The sequence below is a fragment of the Delphinapterus leucas genome, chromosome 2, assembly GCF_059928025.1.
Source record: "Delphinapterus leucas isolate spDelLeu-1000000601 "Yukka" chromosome 2, BTC_Dleu_Yukka2, whole genome shotgun sequence".
Lineage (NCBI taxonomy): Eukaryota > Metazoa > Chordata > Mammalia > Artiodactyla > Monodontidae > Delphinapterus > Delphinapterus leucas.
In genome coordinates this window covers 71,521,388-71,528,265 of record NC_143130.1, presented here as the reverse complement: position 1 = coordinate 71,528,265, position 6,878 = coordinate 71,521,388, and the positions used below count along the sequence as shown (strand labels likewise).

Here is a 6,878-nt window from a genome sequence, read left to right as displayed (position 1 = left end):
TGCCTCTGCCCTGGGAGATGCCCAGCCTGAGCCCAGCATCACTGGCTGAAGTACCCAGGGAGGTGTTGCAAAAATCTTCGGCCTTGAAATGGCCTTGAAGAGTGGGAATTAAGCCTGGAAGCTGTCCCCATGAAGCGGGCCAGGCTGGGAGAGGCCTGCCTCTGGGCTCCAAACTCCATTAAGCTCCCATGGAAGGGCGAGGGGGCCAGCTCCACCTCTCCCCTCCCCCGTCACCCCTCTGCACCTCCACCTAGGTCCCTAGTATGGTAGGAGGGCTCAGGATCAATGACGGTGAATCTGGAGGGTGTTTTGGAAACAGACATGGCGAGATAAGGATCACTCCAGTTGGCTCTGTCCCAGATTGAATCATCAAATCCAGGGCTTCCTTTGGCCCTGTTTTCCAGAAAGAAAGGCTGACAGCCTGCAGAGGGCACCCTCCCCCCACAGGTCCTAAAGCCCACCTCTCCATGGTGGCGGTGGTGGCAGTGGTGGGAGGTGATGGGGTGAGTTTGGGAGATAGGTCAGGCCCAAGATGAGGACGCACACCCAGGTCTGAGGATGGGTGAGACCCATCACCTTCCTTCTAACATAAAGTATTGTGGGCACCCCTTTTATCATCTTGAAAAGAAAGTCACAGATATTACAACCAATCCAGATACATAATTAAAAAACAAATATACTGCCTTAATTGTAAAGTAAAGGAGAAATTAAAAGAAAGTCATTGACAATAAAATAAAATTTTTTTCAGCCTGTAATGTTTAAGCATCACTACACTAGGAAGACCTTGGCATGTTTAATGACCCCTGGCTTTAGCTATAAATAGAAGCATTAAGAACATAACAGGTGAAACGCAGGTGAATTCAGGGGTGTTGTTCTGGTGAGTCAAATACCTGACACAATTTTCTGAAAGGATATTTCTTGATAAAATTCCAAACTAAGCCAAGTACGCATCTCCCCTTGATTGTAGTAGCTGCATTCCTAGAAAATTAGGTGTATGTTTTTAAAGCCGTACAACAAAACACTTTGTGTTTATATGTAGAACAGAGTTAAGTTCTCAACTTGGAGATTTAGAAAGGTTTTTCAACAGCTGGGGACCAGGGACAGTTTTTTGTTGCAGGACAATTCCCCTGCCCACTAACGGTGCCCCATGCCCCATCAGTGTGACAACCAACACACAAACCCACAGCTCTATAAATCCTGTCCTGGGGGCAGTATTTGCTCTCTGAGGACCAGCATCAGGAGGCCATGCAGGGAACCCAGATCGCCGGCTTCCAGCTAGACCCCCCCTGCACCCCAGCCTGGGCTTACCCCACCCCCAGCTTACAGACACCCTCTGAACTCAGCTAGCCCTGGGGTCTGTGCTGAAGATGGTGGCTTTGGAGGTTGTTTGAGGTGGGAGAAGGGAGGCAAAGGTACAGCGCTGACTCAGCCTCTAGGTTCGCTTGCCTCCAGGGATTGTGCCTGGAGTGGGCGGGGGAGGTGACAGCCATGTGTCAAATTGTGGTGGACAGGGAGATGCGCCCAGATCCTCCTTCTAGGAAGGACTTGCTGCCCCAGCGGTTGGGAGTACTGTCAGGCCTTCTGGGATGGCTCCAGCTGCCAAGAGCTGCTTCACTAAGGTTACAGCCCTTCCCAGATGGCCCACATCGCCTGACTCACTGAGGCAGGAATATAAAGACCTGTCCATCTCAGCCCCACTCAGGACACCCCTCAAGGGCACATGTTCTCCAGAGCGCCCATGGGGTTGGATCTGCACCACAGCTCAACTTCTCCCTCTGCCCACACCTGGTTCTTCCCCTCCCTTCCACAGGTGTTGATCCAAGGGCCTCCTTAATAAACACTCTGCACCTAAAGCTCCATGTTTTTTTTTTTTTTTTTTTGCAGTGCGCGGGCCTCTCACTGTTGTGGCCTCTCCCGTTGTGGAGCACAGGCTCCGGACGCGCAGGCTCAGCGGCCATGGCTCACGGGCCCAGCCCCTCCGCAGCATGTGGGATCCTCCCGGACCGGGCCACGAACCCGTGTCTCCTGCATCGGCAGGCGGACTCTCAACCACTCTGCCACCAGGGAAGCCCTAAAGCTCCATCTTAAAGCCTTCTCAGAGAACCCAACCTGTGACACCTGGTAATGAGCCGTGTTGATGAATTGTGTGACCCAAGTCCTAGAAGGTGAGCAGAGGAAAGGGGGGCTCGTGCCTGCTGGGAGCATCTGGGAGGGCCTTGTATTAGGGTTCTCCAGAGAAACAGAACCAATAGGATGTACAGGTAGATATATAGAAAGATTTATTATGGGGGATTGGCTTATGCAGTTACGGAGGCTGAGAGGTCCCACAACCTGCCGCCTGCAAGTTGGAGGCGCAGGAGATCCAGTGGTGAAGTTCCAGTCCAAACCCCGAGGCTTGAGAACCAGGGGAGCAAGTGGTGTACGTCCCAGTTTGAGTGCAAAGGCCCTAGGACCAGGAGCACCGATATCCAAGGGCAGGAGGAGATGGCTGTCCCAGCTTAAGCAGAGAGCAAATTCACCACCCTCCGCGTTTTATTTCTATTCTGACCCTTAATAGATTAGATGACGCCCACTGCATTGGTGAGGGCATCTTCTCCACTCAGTCTCTGATTCAAATGCTAACCTCTTCTGGAAACACCCTGAAATAATGTTTTACCAGTGATCTGGGCATCCTTTAGCCTAATCAAATTGACACATAAAGTTAACCCTCACAGGCCCCCAGAGGAGGTGGGATTTGGGCCATCTGGAAGGACAGGTAGGACTTAGATTAGGAGGAGAGGTTGTTTCAGCTGTTCACGACTGTCATCATTGCTAATAATGTGCCTTTGTGGTAGGTGCTTTATTTACACATTTCACCTGAGCAGGGAGGCCTGTGGGGGAATGGTGAGGTGTGGAACACCACTGAGGCCCTGAGGGGCTCTGATGGAAGAGAAGGGTGGACTGAGTGGGAAAATGGGCTTTATTTGGAAGGCAATGGGGAGCCACTGAAGGCTGTAGATCAGGGAGAGGTGTTACAGGATCGGCATTTTCAGAAAGGTCTCCGAGGTACAAATACATGGTGTGTTAGAAAAGTGTGAGGCTATTGCTGACTTCCAAGTGAGATCCTATGAGGCCTGCCCAGAGCAGTGGCCGTGGGGATGCACACGGGAGATGACTGGGTGTGGAGGTGAGAGAGAAGCAAGGGTCAGAGGTGACCCCAAGCCCGGCCCCAACCCAGAACTGAGCATGTGGAGGATGCCACTGGGCAAATGTGGACAGCTACAGGGACCTCCATGGTTTTCCTTAGTCAGGGGAGGAGGGGAGCTTACCCTGTCCAGGAGACCCATCAGACCTGAGGCCCCCCAGCCTCTCTCTATGGTTGACCTGAGAGGAGGGGCCAGGAGAACAAGGGCTGGTATAACAAGGTAACACGAGCTAATGTAACACAGAGCACCCTCCAACACCCCATACCCCATTTAAGTGGCTTAATCCAATAACAGTATTCATCCTCATAACAGTCCAATGCAGGTGTTCCTGGTTGGCAGGTGGTTCTTCTCCATGGTGACCAAGGCTCCTTCTAGCTTGTGGCTCTAGGAACCTCTAAGGGCCTTAGTGTTCCATTCACTCAGTGGATGGATAGGGAAACAGAGGGACACACCCTCTTCTTAACAACCTTGTCTGGGACATGGCACACCACTTTTGCTCACATTCCACTGGTGAGAACCAATCATGGGGCCATACTAGATGAAAGAAGAGCTGGGAAATGTAGTTCAGGCCAAGGCAGCCACGTCCCAGGGACAACTGTGCCCTGAAGGGAGAGAGCATGAGTGTTTGGTTGACAGGTAGCCACCTTTGACCCAGTTGGGAGCGGACCTGGCAGCAGGAAACGCTCTCAGTCTCCAGCAGGCTTCTCGGAACACTTTACACAGTGAGTGTTGAAGGCACTTTGAGGCACCTGTGGGTGGGATGGGCCTGCAATAGACTGGGGGGTTGTGGTGTGTGTGGATCGTGGGCCCTGTATGCTCCAAGGGTGATGTGGCACTTGGGGGCTGGCACTTGTGGGCTCTGTGTGTTGTGTGTGTGGGCTGTATTAGTTTTCCGTGGCTGGGTATCAAATGATCACAAACTTAGCAGCTAAATCCACATGTATTGATCAGCTCACAGTTCTGCAAGTCAGAAATCCAGGTGGGGATGGTTGAGTTCTCTGCTTAGGGTCTTGCAAGGCCAAAATGAAGGCGGGGCTCGCCCTTATCTGGTGGCTCTGGGGAAGAATGCACTTCCAGGCTCATTCAGGTTGTTGGCAGTTTTCAGTTCCTTGCCGTTATAGGACTAAGATCCCATTTCCTTGCTGCCTGTCATCTGGGGTCACTCTCAGCTCCTAGAAGCCACTCTTTGGTCCTTGTATGTGACCCCTCCATCTTCAAAGCCAGGGATGGTGAATTGAATCCTTCTGGTGCTTCAAACCTGTTTGATTTCCCCTTCTGCCACCAGCTGGCAAAAATTCTGCTTTTAAAAGGCTTGAATGATTAGATTAGGCCCACCTAATAATCTCCCTTTTGTCATATAACATAACATAATCATGGGAATGATATCTCATCATATTCACAGATACCACCCACACTCAAAGGTTGGGGGAATCCTACAAGGTCAGGGTCATTGGGAGTCATTCTTAGAATTCTGCTTCCCACAAGGGCTGGGTCTGAATGCCTTTTGATCCTAGCTTCCTCCTTTGCAGAGTAGATATTATGAGGATTAAATGTATTCATATACTTAGGTATTTGTCAAGCACCTACTCTGTACCAGGTGCCGTTCTGCACACTGGAAATACAGCTGCAGACATGACAGGCAAAGATGGCATGTGCACGAAAGACCCCAGCAGCATATCTGACATCCCCGTCTGCACTCGGGCAGCGGTCACAGAGTCTCTGGCTTTACCCTGACATTTAAGGCCCTCATGCTGAGACCATTTCTCTCCCCTGGCCTCCATGCCTTCACCATCCCTCTTCCTCCTGCCACCTGGCACAGATAGCCTCCTGTGCCTTCCCCCAGGCCCAGAAGCAGACATCTCCCTGTCACCGGGAGGACATAGTTGCCTCCCCTGAGCTCAGGCACACGAAGTGATGGCAGTAGCAGTGTCTCCACCATCAGCTCCAGCCAGGGATTCAGAGAATTCATCCCCAGATGTCTCCTGGGACATTTAAAGCAATTATGAAATATATGTATGGACTGACTACTATGTACTGGGTCCACTTCCTTCAGGTAGCCTTCCCAGACTGCCTGCAGCAGGCCATGATCCCTCTGGGCAACCACAGTCTGACCTGCCTCTTTCTAGCAGCGCTTTAATCCCTCTGCCCCACCCCACTGGGGGTCCATATCTTATCTCCATTCCTTTTCCCTGGCTGGGAAGGCTGCTACGGAAAGCTGCCTTTGGAGGCCACTGATTGGAGTCCTGCAAATTCTAGCCTTGGTCCCTGTGCCTCCCAGCACTGGAGAAAATGGAGGCCAAGAGAGAGGCATCTGCTTTGGAGCTGTAGTTCTAAGGCCCTAAACTCTTCCCTTTCTCCCCTGCTAATCCAATTGAAATGGCTCCTTAATCCACATCTACCTCCCTCCCCTTGTATCCCCTTCTCTTCTGAATCTTCAGTCTTAGTCCTATTCCACTGCCTGCTATCACACAAACTCAAAGATCTTCTTCATTTCCTCAGTCCTAAAAAAATCCTGCCTCCATCCCACCTCACAGATATCTGACTGAATAACTGACGGTGGTTGATGAGCACTGTGGGGAGAGGGCCAGTTTGAATCCTGGCTTTGGCACTGCCTGGCTGTGTGACTGTGTGGGCATCACTCAGTTGCTCTGAGCCTGTTTCCTCATGGTTAAAATGGGGGAAGCTTATGTTCATTGTTGTGCGGGCCCTAGAGTGAGCTGGTGCTGCCCTGAGATGCAGACGTGTTTGGGTGCAGAGCTGTGGAATGGGCACTGGGTCAGAGAAGGCTCCTGGACAGGGGTCGGGCCGAGGGACATAGTCCAGGACAAAGCTTGGCTCTCAGAGAGGAGGGGTCACCTGGGCACAACGAGAATCCTTAGATTGTCATTGGATCAGAGGACTTCTTAATTCTGGCCAATGGAAGCCATGGAAGAATGGTACACTCTTAAAAGGGTAGAAAACCCCTTTTAAAAGGAAGGCCTGTGGTAGATATCCAGTAGCCACTTCAGGAAAGGAGCAAAGCCCTGCCCCAGATGCTTCCACCCTTTCTCTACCACCAAACAAAAGGTGCTTAGGGAACAAAGGGCAGTGTTCAGGGCACAGGGAAAGATCTATTGCAACTAGGAGGAAGGGAATAGAAAAAGCCTCCTGAATCCATGGAGGAGAGACAGAAAAAGGAGTGGATCCAGATCATTACAGATTTCTTACTGCTGAGGGAGGGACAGGATCACTGAGAATAAAAAATGTGAACACCTCCACTCCTAATCACCAAGCTAGCAAGCAGTAAATAACCAATGTCAGCAGTAAATTGCTGGAGGAGAGACATTCTGAGATGAAGGACAAAGGGAAGACCTAAAACAAAGATACCCATTCTTGCTGTTCTCTTCAACATTACAGTGGTTGTTTCAGGAAATGCAATAAGGCAAGAAAAAATAAAGACTCACAGATCGAATCACTATTCACATATAAGATTGTCTACATAGAAAATTCCCCCCATATCTACAGAAAAGCTACTAGTACTAATAAGTTTAGTATGATCACAGGATACAGGGTCACTGTACAAAAAAAAAAGTATCCTATTGCTGTATACTAGCAATAACTATTGGAAATTGAAATAAATTTTTAAAAAGCACCATCTACAACAGCACCAAAACCCAGGAAATGTAATACTAGGTGCCAGATATGTATGCTGAA

At 50.4% G+C, this 6,878-nt stretch overlaps 1 pseudogene across 1 annotated transcript in view; it reads left to right on the top strand.

The window, feature by feature from the left end:
• Nucleotides 1-6,878, top strand: part of LOC149750172 (uncharacterized) — a 55,668-nt pseudogene that overhangs the window by 25,873 nt on the left and 22,917 nt on the right. The window contains exons 3-4 of the transcript XR_016391825.1: nt 1,808-1,860; nt 2,078-2,121. The product of XR_016391825.1 is annotated as an uncharacterized LOC149750172 (transcript). The remainder of the gene's footprint in view (nt 1-1,807; nt 1,861-2,077; nt 2,122-6,878) is intronic.